Here is a 20622-nt window from a genome sequence, read left to right as displayed (position 1 = left end):
CAGTGACCATAAAAGCGAGGAGAGAGCATGCACGAAGCACACTAGTTCTGTCTAGTGCTTTCCGTGCAGAGAGGCGGCAAAGCTGAATGCCGTGCCAGAGCTTCACTTCTCGCTGGAGCACAGGAAGGCAAGAATGAAGAGGCAGAACACAGCCTTGGTTTCAGCAGCCTCCGGGACTGCAAAAGTTCAGCAATAGCTCTGTCAAAGCAGAACTCGGCTGAGAATGCTCTCGCAGCTTGGGAAAGTTAGGCGCAGCTGTTGACCAGCTCTGCCCGTGGCCACAGGCTGCTTCTTCCACCTTCACTGTGGCAGAGCTTTTGCGGAGCAGAGACGGCATTCTTCAAGGGCGTGTTCTCCAGGGTGCTGTGAAACAGAGCCTAGCACGCTGTCTCGCTGATCCTGGCTTTCGGCAAGCAGGCGTGCCAGACCGCTGACATTCTGCACTCTGGCAGCCTAGTTGCCAGCTTTCGGCAGCTGCTGTCCTAGCAAGGAAGCTCAGGGAGTCAAAGCCAGTGCCGGGCGGCACCTTTCTGCTTTGCCCGCCTGATCGGCGCCAAGCTCCCTCGGATACTGTGTCCTTTCCCTCTGCACTGCGTCTGCCGAGGTGCCCTCTGCCTCTCGGAGCAGAAGGGCAAAGGACAATGTTTTCCACAGCAGGGTAGAAATGGCATTGCTAGCAGGAAAGCTAGATGCCTTGGAACTGTCCCCTTAGCCCTTGCCACTCACTTCAGGCTCGTACGCTGAGCAGAACGGCCTGCTGTTCTGAAGCTTCGCTGGCTGCCGTTCGTGCCCAGACGCGATTTCCTTCCCAAGGAGGCGAAGCGCCGTCTACTTCTCGCAGCGAGCACGCTGCTCCTGGCTTTCGCTTCTGCCGCAACGAGCTCGCTACGAGCACTTTTCTTCTCAACCCTCTAGACCATTGCTTTCTGCTTTTCTTGTCTCGTGAATGGAGACGGAAAGCTTCTCGGCTACAATCTCGCCTAGAACAACTGCGGCTACACATTAAGCTCGCCCGGAACGCCCTGCTGAAACTTGCCTTCTGGCACCACATTCGCGGGGCAGCCGTCTTTCTTCGGCCACCTGCCAAGTGGCCCCATATCGCCGCGCTCGTTGCACTCCGCTTGTCAGATTGGCTTCCCGTGGCGCTGATTGCAGCCTGGTCAAATACTCGCGCTGCGAAGAGCTGTCTCGCAGACAATCATGATCCAGCATAGAAATTTGTCCTGCACTGTTCCCCCCTCTTTTCCCCCATTGTGCTGCTCTGATGAATGCCTTGAGCATGGAACGACTTAAGCCAGCAAGTATTCCTCGCCGGCCACCTCTCGCTGTGCAAGAGGTATGCCGTGGACCCTTGGAACGCTGCCAAGCAAAAAGCAGAGCAGTGACCATAAAAGCGAGGAGAGAGCATGCACGAAGCACACTAGTTCTGTCTAGTGCTTTCCGTGCAGAGAGGCGGCAAAGCTGAATGCCGTGCCAGAGCTTCACTTCTCGCTGGAGCACAGGAAGGCAAGAATGAAGAGGCAGAACACAGCCTTGGTTTCAGCAGCCTCCGGGACTGCAAAAGTTCAGCAATAGCTCTGTCAAAGCAGAACTCGGCTGAGAATGCTCTCGCAGCTTGGGAAAGTTAGGCGCAGCTGTTGACCAGCTCTGCCCGTGGCCACAGGCTGCTTCTTCCACCTTCACTGTGGCAGAGCTTTTGCGGAACAGAGACGGCATTCTTCAAGGGCGTGTTCTCCAGGGTGCTGTGAAACAGAGCCTAGCACGCTGTCTCGCTGATCCTGGCTTTCGGCAAGCAGGCGTGCCAGACCGCTGACATTCTGCACTCTGGCAGCCTAGTTGCCAGCTTTCGGCAGCTGCTGTCCTAGCAAGGAAGCTCAGGGAGTCAAAGCCAGTGCCGGGCGGCACCTTTCTGCTTTGCCCGCCTGATCGGCGCCAAGCTCCCTCGGATACTGTGTCCTTTCCCTCTGCACTGCGTCTGCCGAGGTGCCCTCTGCCTCTCGGAGCAGAAGGGCAAAGGACAATGTTTTCCACAGCAGGGTAGAAATGGCATTGCTAGCAGGAAAGCTAGATGCCTTGGAACTGTCCCCTTAGCCCTTGCCACTCACTTCAGGCTCGTACGCTGAGCAGAACGGCCTGCTGTTCTGAAGCTTCGCTGGCTGGCGTTCGTGCCCAGACGCGATTTCCTTCCCAAGGAGGCGAAGCGCCGTCTACTTCTCGCAGCGAGCACGCTGCTCCTGGCTTTCGCTTCTGCCGCAACGAGCTCGCTACGAGCACTTTTCTTCTCAACCCTCTAGACCATTGCTTTCTGCTTTTCTTGTCTCGTGAATGGAGACGGAAAGCTTCTCGGCTACAATCTCGCCTAGAACAACTGCGGCTACACATTAAGCTCGCCCGGAACGCCCTGCTGAAACTTGCCTTCTGGCACCACATTCGCGGGGCAGCCGTCTTTCTTCGGCCACCTGCCAAGTGGCCCCATATCGCCGCGCTCGTTGCACTCCGCTTGTCAGATTGGCTTCCCGTGGCGCTGATTGCAGCCTGGTCAAATACTCGCGCTGCGAAGAGCTGTCTCGCAGACAATCATGATCCAGCATAGAAATTTGTCCTGCACTGTTCCCCCCTCTTTTCCCCCATTGTGCTGCTCTGATGAATGCCTTGAGCATGGAACGACTTAAGCCAGCAAGTATTCCTCGCCGGCCACCTCTCGCTGTGCAAGAGGTATGCCGTGGACCCTTGGAACGCTGCCAAGCAAAAAGCAGAGCAGTGACCATAAAAGCGAGGAGAGAGCATGCACGAAGCACACTAGTTCTGTCTAGTGCTTTCCGTGCAGAGAGGCGGCAAAGCTGAATGCCGTGCCAGAGCTTCACTTCTCGCTGGAGCACAGGAAGGCAAGAATGAAGAGGCAGAACACAGCCTTGGTTTCAGCAGCCTCCGGGACTGCAAAAGTTCAGCAATAGCTCTGTCAAAGCAGAACTCGGCTGAGAATGCTCTCGCAGCTTGGGAAAGTTAGGCGCAGCTGTTGACCAGCTCTGCCCGTGGCCACAGGCTGCTTCTTCCACCTTCACTGTGGCAGAGCTTTTGCGGAACAGAGACGGCATTCTTCAAGGGCGTGTTCTCCAGGGTGCTGTGAAACAGAGCCTAGCACGCTGTCTCGCTGATCCTGGCTTTCGGCAAGCAGGCGTGCCAGACCGCCGACATTCTGCACTCTGGCAGCCTAGTTGCCAGCTTTCGGCAGCTGCTGTCCTAGCAAGGAAGCTCAGGGAGTCAAAGCCAGTGCCGGGCGGCACCTTTCTGCTTTGCCCGCCTAAGCGGCGCCACGCTCCCTCGGATACTGTGTCCTTTCCCTCTGCACTGCGTCTGCCGAGGTGCTCTGTGCCTCTCGGAGCAGAAGGGCAAAGGACAATGTTTTCCACAGCAGGGTAGAAACGGCATTGCTAGCAGGAAAGCTAGATGCCTTGGAACTGTCCCCTTAGCCCTTGCCACTCACTTCAGGCTCGTACGCTGAGCAGAACGGCCTGCTGTTCTGAAGCTTCGCTGGCTGGCGTTCGTGCCCAGACGCGATTTCCTTCCCAAGGAGGCGAAGCGCCGTCTACTTCTCGCACCGAGCACGCTGCTCCTGGCTTTCGCTTCTGCCGCAACGAGCTCGCTACGAGCACTTTTCTTCTCAACCCTCTAGACCATTGCTTTCTGCTTTTCTTGTCTCGTGAATGGAGACGGAAAGCTTCTCGGCTACAATCTCGCCTAGAACAACTGCGGCTACACATTAAGCTCGCCCGGAACGCCCTGCTGAAACTTGCCTTCTGGCACCACATTCGCGGGGCAGCCGTCTTTCTTCGGCCACCTGCCAAGTGGCCCCATATCGCCGCGCTCGTTGCACTCCGCTTGTCAGATTGGCTTCCCGTGGCGCTGATTGCAGCCTGGTCAAATACTCGCGCTGCGAAGAGCTGTCTCGCAGACAATCATGATCCAGCATAGAAATTTGTCCTGCACTGTTCCCCCCTCTTTTCCCCCATTGTGCTGCTCTGATGAATGCCTTGAGCATGGAACGACTTAAGCCAGCAAGTATTCCTCGCCGGCCACCTCTCGCTGTGCAAGAGGTATGCCGTGGACCCTTGGAACGCTGCCAAGCAAAAAGCAGAGCAGTGACCATAAAAGCGAGGAGAGAGCATGCACGAAGCACACTAGTTCTGTCTAGTGCTTTCCGTGCAGAGAGGCGGCAAAGCTGAATGCCGTGCCAGAGCTTCACTTCTCGCTGGAGCACAGGAAGGCAAGAATGAAGAGGCAGAACACAGCCTTGGTTTCAGCAGCCTCCGGGACTGCAAAAGTTCAGCAATAGCTCTGTCAAAGCAGAACTCGGCTGAGAATGCTCTCGCAGCTTGGGAAAGTTAGGCGCAGCTGTTGACCAGCTCTGCCCGTGGCCACAGGCTGCTTCTTCCACCTTCACTGTGGCAGAGCTTTTGCGGAGCAGAGACGGCATTCTTCAAGGGCGTGTTCTCCAGGGTGCTGTGAAACAGAGCCTAGCACGCTGTCTCGCTGATCCTGGCTTTCGGCAAGCAGGCGTGCCAGACCGCTGACATTCTGCACTCTGGCAGCCTAGTTGCCAGCTTTCGGCAGCTGCTGTCCTAGCAAGGAAGCTCAGGGAGTCAAAGCCAGTGCCGGGCGGCACCTTTCTGCTTTGCCCGCCTGATCGGCGCCAAGCTCCCTCGGATACTGTGTCCTTTCCCTCTGCACTGCGTCTGCCGAGGTGCCCTCTGCCTCTCGGAGCAGAAGGGCAAAGGACAATGTTTTCCACAGCAGGGTAGAAATGGCATTGCTAGCAGGAAAGCTAGATGCCTTGGAACTGTCCCCTTAGCCCTTGCCACTCACTTCAGGCTCGTACGCTGAGCAGAACGGCCTGCTGTTCTGAAGCTTCGCTGGCTGGCGTTCGTGCCCAGACGCGATTTCCTTCCCAAGGAGGCGAAGCGCCGTCTACTTCTCGCAGCGAGCACGCTGCTCCTGGCTTTCGCTTCTGCCGCAACGAGCTCGCTACGAGCACTTTTCTTCTCAACCCTCTAGACCATTGCTTTCTGCTTTTCTTGTCTCGTGAATGGAGACGGAAAGCTTCTCGGCTACAATCTCGCCTAGAACAACTGCGGCTACACATTAAGCTCGCCCGGAACGCCCTGCTGAAACTTGCCTTCTGGCACCACATTCGCGGGGCAGCCGTCTTTCTTCGGCCACCTGCCAAGTGGCCCCATATCGCCGCGCTCGTTGCACTCCGCTTGTCAGATTGGCTTCCCGTGGCGCTGATTTCAGCCTGGCCAAATACTAGCGCTGCGGAGAGCTGTCTCGCAGACAATCATGTTCCAGCATAGAAATTTGTCCTGCAATGTTCCCCCCATCTTTTCCCCCATGGTGTTGCTCCGATGAATGCCTTGAGCATGGAACGACTTAAGCCAGCAAGTATTCCTCGCCGGCCACCTCTCGCTGTGCAAGAGGTATGCCGTGGACCCTTGGAACGCTGCCAAGCAAAAAGCAGAGCAGTGACCATAAAAGCGAGGAGAGAGCATGCACGAAGCACACTAGTTCTGTCTAGTGCTTTCCGTGCAGAGAGGCGGCAAAGCTGAATGCCGTGCCAGAGCTTCACTTCTCGCTGGAGCACAGGAAGGCAAGAATGAAGAGGCAGAACACAGCCTTGGTTTCAGCAGCCTCCGGGACTGCAAAAGTTCAGCAATAGCTCTGTCAAAGCAGAACTCGGCTGAGAATGCTCTCGCAGCTTGGGAAAGTTAGGCGCAGCTGTTGACCAGCTCTGCCCGTGGCCACAGGCTGCTTCTTCCACCTTCACTGTGGCAGAGCTTTTGCGGAACAGAGACGGCATTCTTCAAGGGCGTGTTCTCCAGGGTGCTGTGAAACAGAGCCTAGCACGCTGTCTCGCTGATCCTGGCTTTCGGCAAGCAGGCGTGCCAGACCGCCGACATTCTGCACTCTGGCAGCCTAGTTGCCAGCTTTCGGCAGCTGCTGTCCTAGCAAGGAAGCTCAGGGAGTCAAAGCCAGTGCCGGGCGGCACCTTTCTGCTTTGCCCGCCTAAGCGGCGCCACGCTCCCTCGGATACTGTGTCCTTTCCCTCTGCACTGCGTCTGCCGAGGTGCTCTGTGCCTCTCGGAGCAGAAGGGCAAAGGACAATGTTTTCCACAGCAGGGTAGAAACGGCATTGCTAGCAGGAAAGCTAGATGCCTTGGGACTGTCCCCTTAGCCCTTGCCACTCACTTCAGGCTCGTACGCTGAGCAGAACGGCCTGCTGTTCTGAAGCTTCGCTGGCTGCCGTTCGTGCCCAGACGCCATTTCCTTCCCAAGGAGGCGAAGCGCCGTCTACTTCTCGCAGCGAGCACGCTGCTCCTGGCTTTCGCTTCTGCCGCAACGAGCTCGCTACGAGCACTTTTCTTCTCAACCCTCTAGACCATTGCGTTCTGCTTTTCTTGTCTCGTGAATGGAGACGGAAAGCTTCTCGGCTGCAATCTCGTCTAGAACAACTGCGGCTACACATTAAGCTCGCCCGGAACGCCCTGCTGAAACTTGCCTTCTGGCACCACATTCGCGGGGCAGCCGTCTTTCTTCGGCCACCTGCCAAGTGGCCCCATATCGCCGCGCTCGTTGCACTCCGCTTGTCAGATTGGCTTCCCGTGGCGCTGATTGCAGCCTGGCCAAATACTCGCGCTGCGAAGAGCTGTCTCGCAGACAATCATGATCCAGCATAGAAATTTGTCCTGCAATGTTCCCCCCTCTTTTCCCGCATTGTGCTGCTCTGATGAATGCCTTGAGCATGGAACGACTTAAGCCAGCAAGTATTCCTCGCCGGCCACCTCTCGCTGTGCAAGAGGTATGCCGTGGACCCTTGGAACGCTGCCAAGCAAAAAGCAGAGCAGTGACCATAAAAGCGAGGAGAGAGCATGCACGAAGCACACTAGTTCTGTCTAGTGCTTTCCGTGCAGAGAGGCGGCAAAGCTGAATGCCGTGCCAGAGCTTCACTTCTCGCTGGAGCACAGGAAGGCAAGAATGAAGAGGCAGAACACAGCCTTGGTTTCAGCAGCCTCCGGGACTGCAAAAGTTCAGCAATAGCTCTGTCAAAGCAGAACTCGGCTGAGAATGCTCTCGCAGCTTGGGAAAGTTAGGCGCAGCTGTTGACCAGCTCTGCCCGTGGCCACAGGCTGCTTCTTCCACCTTCACTGTGGCAGAGCTTTTGCGGAACAGAGACGGCATTCTTCAAGGGCGTGTTCTCCAGGGTGCTGTGAAACAGAGCCTAGCACGCTGTCTCGCTGATCCTGGCTTTCGGCAAGCAGGCGTGCCAGACCGCCGACATTCTGCACTCTGGCAGCCTAGTTGCCAGCTTTCGGCAGCTGCTGTCCTAGCAAGGAAGCTCAGGGAGTCAAAGCCAGTGCCGGGCGGCACCTTTCTGCTTTGCCCGCCTAAGCGGCGCCACGCTCCCTCGGATACTGTGTCCTTTCCCTCTGCACTGCGTCTGCCGAGGTGCTCTGTGCCTCTCGGAGCAGAAGGGCAAAGGACAATGTTTTCCACAGCAGGGTAGAAACGGCATTGCTAGCAGGAAAGCTAGATGCCTTGGAACTGTCCCCTTAGCCCTTGCCACTCACTTCAGGCTCGTACGCTGAGCAGAACGGCCTGCTGTTCTGAAGCTTCGCTGGCTGGCGTTCGTGCCCAGACGCGATTTCCTTCCCAAGGAGGCGAAGCGCCGTCTACTTCTCGCACCGAGCACGCTGCTCCTGGCTTTCGCTTCTGCCGCAACGAGCTCGCTACGAGCACTTTTCTTCTCAACCCTCTAGACCATTGCTTTCTGCTTTTCTTGTCTCGTGAATGGAGACGGAAAGCTTCTCGGCTACAATCTCGCCTAGAACAACTGCGGCTACACATTAAGCTCGCCCGGAACGCCCTGCTGAAACTTGCCTTCTGGCACCACATTCGCGGGGCAGCCGTCTTTCTTCGGCCACCTGCCAAGTGGCCCCATATCGCCGCGCTCGTTGCACTCCGCTTGTCAGATTGGCTTCCCGTGGCGCTGATTGCAGCCTGGTCAAATACTCGCGCTGCGAAGAGCTGTCTCGCAGACAATCATGATCCAGCATAGAAATTTGTCCTGCACTGTTCCCCCCTCTTTTCCCCCATTGTGCTGCTCTGATGAATGCCTTGAGCATGGAACGACTTAAGCCAGCAAGTATTCCTCGCCGGCCACCTCTCGCTGTGCAAGAGGTATGCCGTGGACCCTTGGAACGCTGCCAAGCAAAAAGCAGAGCAGTGACCATAAAAGCGAGGAGAGAGCATGCACGAAGCACACTAGTTCTGTCTAGTGCTTTCCGTGCAGAGAGGCGGCAAAGCTGAATGCCGTGCCAGAGCTTCACTTCTCGCTGGAGCACAGGAAGGCAAGAATGAAGAGGCAGAACACAGCCTTGGTTTCAGCAGCCTCCGGGACTGCAAAAGTTCAGCAATAGCTCTGTCAAAGCAGAACTCGGCTGAGAATGCTCTCGCAGCTTGGGAAAGTTAGGCGCAGCTGTTGACCAGCTCTGCCCGTGGCCACAGGCTGCTTCTTCCACCTTCACTGTGGCAGAGCTTTTGCGGAACAGAGACGGCATTCTTCAAGGGCGTGTTCTCCAGGGTGCTGTGAAACAGAGCCTAGCACGCTGTCTCGCTGATCCTGGCTTTCGGCAAGCAGGCGTGCCAGACCGCTGACATTCTGCACTCTGGCAGCCTAGTTGCCAGCTTTCGGCAGCTGCTGTCCTAGCAAGGAAGCTCAGGGAGTCAAAGCCAGTGCCGGGCGGCACCTTTCTGCTTTGCCCGCCTGATCGGCGCCAAGCTCCCTCGGATACTGTGTCCTTTCCCTCTGCACTGCGTCTGCCGAGGTGCCCTCTGCCTCTCGGAGCAGAAGGGCAAAGGACAATGTTTTCCACAGCAGGGTAGAAATGGCATTGCTAGCAGGAAAGCTAGATGCCTTGGAACTGTCCCCTTAGCCCTTGCCACTCACTTCAGGCTCGTACGCTGAGCAGAACGGCCTGCTGTTCTGAAGCTTCGCTGGCTGGCGTTCGTGCCCAGACGCGATTTCCTTCCCAAGGAGGCGAAGCGCCGTCTACTTCTCGCAGCGAGCACGCTGCTCCTGGCTTTCGCTTCTGCCGCAACGAGCTCGCTACGAGCACTTTTCTTCTCAACCCTCTAGACCATTGCTTTCTGCTTTTCTTGTCTCGTGAATGGAGACGGAAAGCTTCTCGGCTACAATCTCGCCTAGAACAACTGCGGCTACACATTAAGCTCGCCCGGAACGCCCTGCTGAAACTTGCCTTCTGGCACCACATTCGCGGGGCAGCCGTCTTTCTTCGGCCACCTGCCAAGTGGCCCCATATCGCCGCGCTCGTTGCACTCCGCTTGTCAGATTGGCTTCCCGTGGCGCTGATTTCAGCCTGGCCAAATACTAGCGCTGCGGAGAGCTGTCTCGCAGACAATCATGTTCCAGCATAGAAATTTGTCCTGCAATGTTCCCCCCATCTTTTCCCCCATGGTGTTGCTCCGATGAATGCCTTGAGCATGGAACGACTTAAGCCAGCAAGTATTCCTCGCCGGCCACCTCTCGCTGTGCAAGAGGTATGCCGTGGACCCTTGGAACGCTGCCAAGCAAAAAGCAGAGCAGTGACCATAAAAGCGAGGAGAGAGCATGCACGAAGCACACTAGTTCTGTCTAGTGCTTTCCGTGCAGAGAGGCGGCAAAGCTGAATGCCGTGCCAGAGCTTCACTTCTCGCTGGAGCACAGGAAGGCAAGAATGAAGAGGCAGAACACAGCCTTGGTTTCAGCAGCCTCCGGGACTGCAAAAGTTCAGCAATAGCTCTGTCAAAGCAGAACTCGGCTGAGAATGCTCTCGCAGCTTGGGAAAGTTAGGCGCAGCTGTTGACCAGCTCTGCCCGTGGCCACAGGCTGCTTCTTCCACCTTCACTGTGGCAGAGCTTTTGCGGAACAGAGACGGCATTCTTCAAGGGCGTGTTCTCCAGGGTGCTGTGAAACAGAGCCTAGCACGCTGTCTCGCTGATCCTGGCTTTCGGCAAGCAGGCGTGCCAGACCGCCGACATTCTGCACTCTGGCAGCCTAGTTGCCAGCTTTCGGCAGCTGCTGTCCTAGCAAGGAAGCTCAGGGAGTCAAAGCCAGTGCCGGGCGGCACCTTTCTGCTTTGCCCGCCTAAGCGGCGCCACGCTCCCTCGGATACTGTGTCCTTTCCCTCTGCACTGCGTCTGCCGAGGTGCTCTGTGCCTCTCGGAGCAGAAGGGCAAAGGACAATGTTTTCCACAGCAGGGTAGAAACGGCATTGCTAGCAGGAAAGCTAGATGCCTTGGAACTGTCCCCTTAGCCCTTGCCACTCACTTCAGGCTCGTACGCTGAGCAGAACGGCCTGCTGTTCTGAAGCTTCGCTGGCTGCCGTTCGTGCCCAGACGCGATTTCCTTCCCAAGGAGGCTAAGCGCCGTCTACTTCTCGCACCGAGCACGCTGCTCCTGGCTTTCGCTTCTGCCGCAACGAGCTCGCTACGAGCACTTTTCTTCTCAACCCTCTAGACCATTGCTTTCTGCTTTTCTTGTCTCGTGAATGGAGACGGAAAGCTTCTCGGCTACAATCTCGCCTAGAACAACTGCGGCTACACATTAAGCTCGCCCGGAACGCCCTGCTGAAACTTGCCTTCTGGCACCACATTCGCGGGGCAGCCGTCTTTCTTCGGCCACCTGCCAAGTGGCCCCATATCGCCGCGCTCGTTGCACTCCGCTTGTCAGATTGGCTTCCCGTGGCGCTGATTGCAGCCTGGTCAAATACTCGCGCTGCGAAGAGCTGTCTCGCAGACAATCATGATCCAGCATAGAAATTTGTCCTGCACTGTTCCCCCCTCTTTTCCCCCATTGTGCTGCTCTGATGAATGCCTTGAGCATGGAACGACTTAAGCCAGCAAGTATTCCTCGCCGGCCACCTCTCGCTGTGCAAGAGGTATGCCGTGGACCCTTGGAACGCTGCCAAGCAAAAAGCAGAGCAGTGACCATAAAAGCGAGGAGAGAGCATGCACGAAGCACACTAGTTCTGTCTAGTGCTTTCCGTGCAGAGAGGCGGCAAAGCTGAATGCCGTGCCAGAGCTTCACTTCTCGCTGGAGCACAGGAAGGCAAGAATGAAGAGGCAGAACACAGCCTTGGTTTCAGCAGCCTCCGGGACTGCAAAAGTTCAGCAATAGCTCTGTCAAAGCAGAACTCGGCTGAGAATGCTCTCGCAGCTTGGGAAAGTTAGGCGCAGCTGTTGACCAGCTCTGCCCGTGGCCACAGGCTGCTTCTTCCACCTTCACTGTGGCAGAGCTTTTGCGGAGCAGAGACGGCATTCTTCAAGGGCGTGTTCTCCAGGGTGCTGTGAAACAGAGCCTAGCACGCTGTCTCGCTGATCCTGGCTTTCGGCAAGCAGGCGTGCCAGACCGCTGACATTCTGCACTCTGGCAGCCTAGTTGCCAGCTTTCGGCAGCTGCTGTCCTAGCAAGGAAGCTCATGGAGTCAAAGCCAGTGCCGGGCGGCACCTTTCTGCTTTGCCCGCCTGATCGGCGCCAAGCTCCCTCGGATACTGTGTCCTTTCCCTCTGCACTGCGTCTGCCGAGGTGCTCTGTGCCTCTCGGAGCAGAAGGGCAAAGGACAATGTTTTCCACAGCAGGGTAGAAACGGCATTGCTAGCAGGAAAGCTAGATGCCTTGGGACTGTCCCCTTAGCCCTTGCCACTCACTTCAGGCTCGTACGCTGAGCAGAACGGCCTGCTGTTCTGAAGCTTCGCTGGCTGCCGTTCGTGCCCAGACGCCATTTCCTTCCCAAGGAGGCGAAGCGCCGTCTACTTCTCGCAGCGAGCACGCTGCTCCTGGCTTTCGCTTCTGCCGCAACGAGCTCGCTACGAGCACTTTTCTTCTCAACCCTCTAGACCATTGCGTTCTGCTTTTCTTGTCTCGTGAATGGAGACGGAAAGCTTCTCGGCTGCAATCTCGCCTAGAACAACTGCGGCTACACATTAAGCTCGCCCGGAACGCCCTGCTGAAACTTGCCTTCTGGCACCACATTCGCGGGGCAGCCGTCTTTCTTCGGCCACCTGCCAAGTGGCCCCATATCGCCGCGCTCGTTGCACTCCGCTTGTCAGATTGGCTTCCCGTGGCGCTGATTGCAGCCTGGCCAAATACTCGCGCTGCGAAGAGCTGTCTCGCAGACAATCATGATCCAGCATAGAAATTTGTCCTGCAATGTTCCCCCCTCTTTTCCCGCATTGTGCTGCTCTGATGAATGCCTTGAGCATGGAACGACTTAAGCCAGCAAGTATTCCTCGCCGGCCACCTCTCGCTGTGCAAGAGGTATGCCGTGGACCCTTGGAACGCTGCCAAGCAAAAAGCAGAGCAGTGACCATAAAAGCGAGGAGAGAGCATGCACGAAGCACACTAGTTCTGTCTAGTGCTTTCCGTGCAGAGAGGCGGCAAAGCTGAATGCCGTGCCAGAGCTTCACTTCTCGCTGGAGCACAGGAAGGCAAGAATGAAGAGGCAGAACACAGCCTTGGTTTCAGCAGCCTCCGGGACTGCAAAAGTTCAGCAATAGCTCTGTCAAAGCAGAACTCGGCTGAGAATGCTCTCGCAGCTTGGGAAAGTTAGGCGCAGCTGTTGACCAGCTCTGCCCGTGGCCACAGGCTGCTTCTTCCACCTTCACTGTGGCAGAGCTTTTGCGGAACAGAGACGGCATTCTTCAAGGGCGTGTTCTCCAGGGTGCTGTGAAACAGAGCCTAGCACGCTGTCTCGCTGATCCTGGCTTTCGGCAAGCAGGCGTGCCAGACCGCCGACATTCTGCACTCTGGCAGCCTAGTTGCCAGCTTTCGGCAGCTGCTGTCCTAGCAAGGAAGCTCAGGGAGTCAAAGCCAGTGCCGGGCGGCACCTTTCTGCTTTGCCCGCCTAAGCGGCGCCACGCTCCCTCGGATACTGTGTCCTTTCCCTCTGCACTGCGTCTGCCGAGGTGCTCTGTGCCTCTCGGAGCAGAAGGGCAAAGGACAATGTTTTCCACAGCAGGGTAGAAACGGCATTGCTAGCAGGAAAGCTAGATGCCTTGGAACTGTCCCCTTAGCCCTTGCCACTCACTTCAGGCTCGTACGCTGAGCAGAACGGCCTGCTGTTCTGAAGCTTCGCTGGCTGGCGTTCGTGCCCAGACGCGATTTCCTTCCCAAGGAGGCGAAGCGCCGTCTACTTCTCGCACCGAGCACGCTGCTCCTGGCTTTCGCTTCTGCCGCAACGAGCTCGCTACGAGCACTTTTCTTCTCAACCCTCTAGACCATTGCTTTCTGCTTTTCTTGTCTCGTGAATGGAGACGGAAAGCTTCTCGGCTACAATCTCGCCTAGAACAACTGCGGCTACACATTAAGCTCGCCCGGAACGCCCTGCTGAAACTTGCCTTCTGGCACCACATTCGCGGGGCAGCCGTCTTTCTTCGGCCACCTGCCAAGTGGCCCCATATCGCCGCGCTCGTTGCACTCCGCTTGTCAGATTGGCTTCCCGTGGCGCTGATTGCAGCCTGGTCAAATACTCGCGCTGCGAAGAGCTGTCTCGCAGACAATCATGATCCAGCATAGAAATTTGTCCTGCACTGTTCCCCCCTCTTTTCCCCCATTGTGCTGCTCTGATGAATGCCTTGAGCATGGAACGACTTAAGCCAGCAAGTATTCCTCGCCGGCCACCTCTCGCTGTGCAAGAGGTATGCCGTGGACCCTTGGAACGCTGCCAAGCAAAAAGCAGAGCAGTGACCATAAAAGCGAGGAGAGAGCATGCACGAAGCACACTAGTTCTGTCTAGTGCTTTCCGTGCAGAGAGGCGGCAAAGCTGAATGCCGTGCCAGAGCTTCACTTCTCGCTGGAGCACAGGAAGGCAAGAATGAAGAGGCAGAACACAGCCTTGGTTTCAGCAGCCTCCGGGACTGCAAAAGTTCAGCAATAGCTCTGTCAAAGCAGAACTCGGCTGAGAATGCTCTCGCAGCTTGGGAAAGTTAGGCGCAGCTGTTGACCAGCTCTGCCCGTGGCCACAGGCTGCTTCTTCCACCTTCACTGTGGCAGAGCTTTTGCGGAACAGAGACGGCATTCTTCAAGGGCGTGTTCTCCAGGGTGCTGTGAAACAGAGCCTAGCACGCTGTCTCGCTGATCCTGGCTTTCGGCAAGCAGGCGTGCCAGACCGCTGACATTCTGCACTCTGGCAGCCTAGTTGCCAGCTTTCGGCAGCTGCTGTCCTAGCAAGGAAGCTCAGGGAGTCAAAGCCAGTGCCGGGCGGCACCTTTCTGCTTTGCCCGCCTGATCGGCGCCAAGCTCCCTCGGATACTGTGTCCTTTCCCTCTGCACTGCGTCTGCCGAGGTGCCCTCTGCCTCTCGGAGCAGAAGGGCAAAGGACAATGTTTTCCACAGCAGGGTAGAAATGGCATTGCTAGCAGGAAAGCTAGATGCCTTGGAACTGTCCCCTTAGCCCTTGCCACTCACTTCAGGCTCGTACGCTGAGCAGAACGGCCTGCTGTTCTGAAGCTTCGCTGGCTGGCGTTCGTGCCCAGACGCGATTTCCTTCCCAAGGAGGCGAAGCGCCGTCTACTTCTCGCAGCGAGCACGCTGCTCCTGGCTTTCGCTTCTGCCGCAACGAGCTCGCTACGAGCACTTTTCTTCTCAACCCTCTAGACCATTGCTTTCTGCTTTTCTTGTCTCGTGAATGGAGACGGAAAGCTTCTCGGCTACAATCTCGCCTAGAACAACTGCGGCTACACATTAAGCTCGCCCGGAACGCCCTGCTGAAACTTGCCTTCTGGCACCACATTCGCGGGGCAGCCGTCTTTCTTCGGCCACCTGCCAAGTGGCCCCATATCGCCGCGCTCGTTGCACTCCGCTTGTCAGATTGGCTTCCCGTGGCGCTGATTTCAGCCTGGCCAAATACTAGCGCTGCGGAGAGCTGTCTCGCAGACAATCATGTTCCAGCATAGAAATTTGTCCTGCAATGTTCCCCCCATCTTTTCCCCCATGGTGTTGCTCCGATGAATGCCTTGAGCATGGAACGACTTAAGCCAGCAAGTATTCCTCGCCGGCCACCTCTCGCTGTGCAAGAGGTATGCCGTGGACCCTTGGAACGCTGCCAAGCAAAAAGCAGAGCAGTGACCATAAAAGCGAGGAGAGAGCATGCACGAAGCACACTAGTTCTGTCTAGTGCTTTCCGTGCAGAGAGGCGGCAAAGCTGAATGCCGTGCCAGAGCTTCACTTCTCGCTGGAGCACAGGAAGGCAAGAATGAAGAGGCAGAACACAGCCTTGGTTTCAGCAGCCTCCGGGACTGCAAAAGTTCAGCAATAGCTCTGTCAAAGCAGAACTCGGCTGAGAATGCTCTCGCAGCTTGGGAAAGTTAGGCGCAGCTGTTGACCAGCTCTGCCCGTGGCCACAGGCTGCTTCTTCCACCTTCACTGTGGCAGAGCTTTTGCGGAACAGAGACGGCATTCTTCAAGGGCGTGTTCTCCAGGGTGCTGTGAAACAGAGCCTAGCACGCTGTCTCGCTGATACTGGCTTTCGGCAAGCAGGCGTGCCAGACCGCCGACATTCTGCACTCTGGCAGCCTAGTTGCCAGCTTTCGGCAGCTGCTGTCCTAGCAAGGAAGCTCAGGGAGTCAAAGCCAGTGCCGGGCGGCACCTTTCTGCTTTGCCCGCCTAAGCGGCGCCACGCTCCCTCGGATACTGTGTCCTTTCCCTCTGCACTGCGTCTGCCGAGGTGCTCTGTGCCTCTCGGAGCAGAAGGGCAAAGGACAATGTTTTCCACAGCAGGGTAGAAACGGCATTGCTAGCAGGAAAGCTAGATGCCTTGGAACTGTCCCCTTAGCCCTTGCCACTCACTTCAGGCTCGTACGCTGAGCAGAACGGCCTGCTGTTCTGAAGCTTCGCTGGCTGCCGTTCGTGCCCAGACGCGATTTCCTTCCCAAGGAGGCTAAGCGCCGTCTACTTCTCGCACCGAGCACGCTGCTCCTGGCTTTCGCTTCTGCCGCAACGAGCTCGCTACGAGCACTTTTCTTCTCAACCCTCTAGACCATTGCTTTCTGCTTTTCTTGTCTCGTGAATGGAGACGGAAAGCTTCTCGGCTACAATCTCGCCTAGAACAACTGCGGCTACACATTAAGCTCGCCCGGAACGCCCTGCTGAAACTTGCCTTCTGGCACCACATTCGCGGGGCAGCCGTCTTTCTTCGGCCACCTGCCAAGTGGCCCCATATCGCCGCGCTCGTTGCACTCCGCTTGTCAGATTGGCTTCCCGTGGCGCTGATTGCAGCCTGGTCAAATACTCGCGCTGCGGAGAGCTGTCTCGCAGACAATCATGATCCAGCATAGAAATTTGTCCTGCACTGTTCCCCCCTCTTTTCCCCCATTGTGCTGCTCTGATGAATGCCTTGAGCATGGAACGACTTAAGCCAGCAAGTATTCCTCGCCGGCCACCTCTCGCTGTGCAAGAGGTATGCCGTGGACCCTTGGAACGCTGCCAAGCAAAAAGCAGAGCAGTGACCATAAAAGCGAGGAGAGAGCATGCACGAAGCACACTAGTTCTGTCTAGTGCTTTCCGTGCAGAGAGGCGGCAAAGCTGAATGCCGTGCCAGAGCTTCACTTCTCGCTGGAGCACAGGAAGGCAAGAATGAAGAGGCAGAACACAGCCTTGGTTTCAGCAGCCTCCGGGACTGCAAAAGTTCAGCAATAGCTCTGTCAAAGCAGAACTCGGCTGAGAATGCTCTCGCAGCTTGGGAAAGTTAGGCGCAGCTGTTGACCAGCTCTGCCCGTGGCCACAGGCTGCTTCTTCCACCTTCACTGTGGCAGAGCTTTTGCGGAGCAGAGACGGCATTCTTCAAGGGCGTGTTCTCCAGGGTGCTGTGAAACAGAGCCTAGCACGCTGTCTCGCTGATCCTGGCTTTCGGCAAGCAGGCGTGCCAGACCGCTGACATTCTGCACTCTGGCAGCCTAGTTGCCAGCTTTCGGCAGCTGCTGTCCTAGCAAGGAAGCTCATGGAGTCAAAGCCAGTGCCGGGCGGCACCTTTCTGCTTTGCCCGCCTGATCGGCGCCAAGCTCCCTCGGATACTGTGTCCTTTCCCTCTGCACTGCGTCTGCCGAGGTGCCCTCTGCCTCTCGGAGCAGAAGGGCAAAGGACAATGTTTTCCACAGCAGGGTAGAAATGGCATTGCTAGCAGGAAAGCTAGATGCCTTGGAACTGTCCCCTTAGCCCTTGCCACTCACTTCAGGCTCGTACGCTGAGCAGAACGGCCTGCTGTTCTGAAGCTTCGCTGGCTGGCGTTCGTGCCCAGACGCGATTTCCTTCCCAAGGAGGCGAAGCGCCGTCTACTTCTCGCAGCGAGCACGCTGCTCCTGGCTTTCGCTTCTGCCGCAACGAGCTCGCTACGAGCACTTTTCTTCTCAACCCTCTAGACCATTGCTTTCTGCTTTTCTTGTCTCGTGAATGGAGACGGAAAGCTTCTCGGCTACAATCTCGCCTAGAACAACTGCGGCTACACATTAAGCTCGCCCGGAACGCCCTGCTGAAACTTGCCTTCTGGCACCACATTCGCGGGGCAGCCGTCTTTCTTCGGCCACCTGCCAAGTGGCCCCATATCGCCGCGCTCGTTGCACTCCGCTTGTCAGATTGGCTTCCCGTGGCGCTGATTGCAGCCTGGTCAAATACTCGCGCTGCGAAGAGCTGTCTCGCAGACAATCATGATCCAGCATAGAAATTTGTCCTGCACTGTTCCCCCCTCTTTTCCCCCATTGTGCTGCTCTGATGAATGCCTTGAGCATGGAACGACTTAAGCCAGCAAGTATTCCTCGCCGGCCACCTCTCGCTGTGCAAGAGGTATGCCGTGGACCCTTGGAACGCTGCCAAGCAAAAAGCAGAGCAGTGACCATAAAAGCGAGGAGAGAGCATGCACGAAGCACACTAGTTCTGTCTAGTGCTTTCCGTGCAGAGAGGCGGCAAAGCTGAATGCCGTGCCAGAGCTTCACTTCTCGCTGGAGCACAGGAAGGCAAGAATGAAGAGGCAGAACACAGCCTTGGTTTCAGCAGCCTCCGGGACTGCAAAAGTTCAGCAATAGCTCTGTCAAAGCAGAACTCGGCTGAGAATGCTCTCGCAGCTTGGGAAAGTTAGGCGCAGCTGTTGACCAGCTCTGCCCGTGGCCACAGGCTGCTTCTTCCACCTTCACTGTGGCAGAGCTTTTGCGGAGCAGAGACGGCATTCTTCAAGGGCGTGTTCTCCAGGGTGCTGTGAAACAGAGCCTAGCACGCTGTCTCGCTGATCCTGGCTTTCGGCAAGCAGGCGTGCCAGACCGCTGACATTCTGCACTCTGGCAGCCTAGTTGCCAGCTTTCGGCAGCTGCTGTCCTAGCAAGGAAGCTCAGGGAGTCAAAGCCAGTGCCGGGCGGCACCTTTCTGCTTTGCCCGCCTGATCGGCGCCAAGCTCCCTCGGATACTGTGTCCTTTCCCTCTGCACTGCGTCTGCCGAGGTGCCCTCTGCCTCTCGGAGCAGAAGGGCAAAGGACAATGTTTTCCACAGCAGGGTAGAAATGGCATTGCTAGCAGGAAAGCTAGATGCCTTGGAACTGTCCCCTTAGCCCTTGCCACTCACTTCAGGCTCGTACGCTGAGCAGAACGGCCTGCTGTTCTGAAGCTTCGCTGGCTGGCGTTCGTGCCCAGACGCGATTTCCTTCCCAAGGAGGCGAAGCGCCGTCTACTTCTCGCAGCGAGCACGCTGCTCCTGGCTTTCGCTTCTGCCGCAACGAGCTCGCTACGAGCACTTTTCTTCTCAACCCTCTAGACCATTGCTTTCTGCTTTTCTTGTCTCGTGAATGGAGACGGAAAGCTTCTCGGCTACAATCTCGCCTAGAACAACTGCGGCTACACATTAAGCTCGCCCGGAACGCCCTGCTGAAACTTGCCTTCTGGCACCACATTCGCGGGGCAGCCGTCTTTCTTCGGCCACCTGCCAAGTGGCCCCATATCGCCGCGCTCGTTGCACTCCGCTTGTCAGATTGGCTTCCCGTGGCGCTGATTGCAGCCTGGTCAAATACTCGCGCTGCGAAGAGCTGTCTCGCAGACAATCATGATCCAGCATAGAAATTTGTCCTGCACTGTTCCCCCCTCTTTTCCCCCATTGTGCTGCTCTGATGAATGCCTTGAGCATGGAACGACTTAAGCCAGCAAGTATTCCTCGCCGGCCACCTCTCGCTGTGCAAGAGGTATGCCGTGGACCCTTGGAACGCTGCCAAGCAAAAAGCAGAGCAGTGACCATAAAAGCGAGGAGAGAGCATGCACGAAGCACACTAGTTCTGTCTAGTGCTTTCCGTGCAGAGAGGCGGCAAAGCTGAATGCCGTGCCAGAGCTTCACTTCTCGCTGGAGCACAGGAAGGCAAGAATGAAGAGGCAGAACACAGCCTTGGTTTCAGCAGCCTCCGGGACTGCAAAAGTTCAGCAATAGCTCTGTCAAAGCAGAACTCGGCTGAGAATGCTCTCGCAGCTTGGGAAAGTTAGGCGCAGCTGTTGACCAGCTCTGCCCGTGGCCACAGGCTGCTTCTTCCACCTTCACTGTGGCAGAGCTTTTGCGGAGCAGAGACGGCATTCTTCAAGGGCGTGTTCTCCAGGGTGCTGTGAAACAGAGCCTAGCACGCTGTCTCGCTGATCCTGGCTTTCGGCAAGCAGGCGTGCCAGACCGCTGACATTCTGCACTCTGGCAGCCTAGTTGCCAGCTTTCGGCAGCTGCTGTCCTAGCAAGGAAGCTCAGGGAGTCAAAGCCAGTGCCGGGCGGCACCTTTCTGCTTTGCCCGCCTGATCGGCGCCAAGCTCCCTCGGATACTGTGTCCTTTCCCTCTGCACTGCGTCTGCCGAGGTGCCCTCTGCCTCTCGGAGCAGAAGGGCAAAGGACAATGTTTTCCACAGCAGGGTAGAAATGGCATTGCTAGCAGGAAAGCTAGATGCCTTGGAACTGTCCCCTTAGCCCTTGCCACTCACTTCAGGCTCGTACGCTGAGCAGAACGGCCTGCTGTTCTGAAGCTTCGCTGGCTGGCGTTCGTGCCCAGACGCGATTTCCTTCCCAAGGAGGCGAAGCGCCGTCTACTTCTCGCAGCGAGCACGCTGCTCCTGGCTTTCGCTTCTGCCGCAACGAGCTCGCTACGAGCACTTTTCTTCTCAACCCTCTAGACCATTGCTTTCTGCTTTTCTTGTCTCGTGAATGGAGACGGAAAGCTTCTCGGCTACAATCTCGCCTAGAACAACTGCGGCTACACATTAAGCTCGCCCGGAACGCCCTGCTGAAACTTGCCTTCTGGCACCACATTCGCGGGGCAGCCGTCTTTCTTCGGCCACCTGCCAAGTGGCCCCATATCGCCGCGCTCGTTGCACTCCGCTTGTCAGATTGGCTTCCCGTGGCGCTGATTGCAGCCTGGTCAAATACTCGCGCTGCGAAGAGCTGTCTCGCAGACAATCATGATCCAGCATAGAAATTTGTCCTGCACTGTTCCCCCCTCTTTTCCCCCATTGTGCTGCTCTGATGAATGCCTTGAGCATGGAACGACTTAAGCCAGCAAGTATTCCTCGCC

Source organism: Cinclus cinclus, unplaced genomic scaffold (assembly GCF_963662255.1).
Source record: "Cinclus cinclus unplaced genomic scaffold, bCinCin1.1 SCAFFOLD_85, whole genome shotgun sequence".
NCBI lineage: Eukaryota > Metazoa > Chordata > Aves > Passeriformes > Cinclidae > Cinclus > Cinclus cinclus.
Note: the sequence above shows the minus strand (reverse complement) of the source record.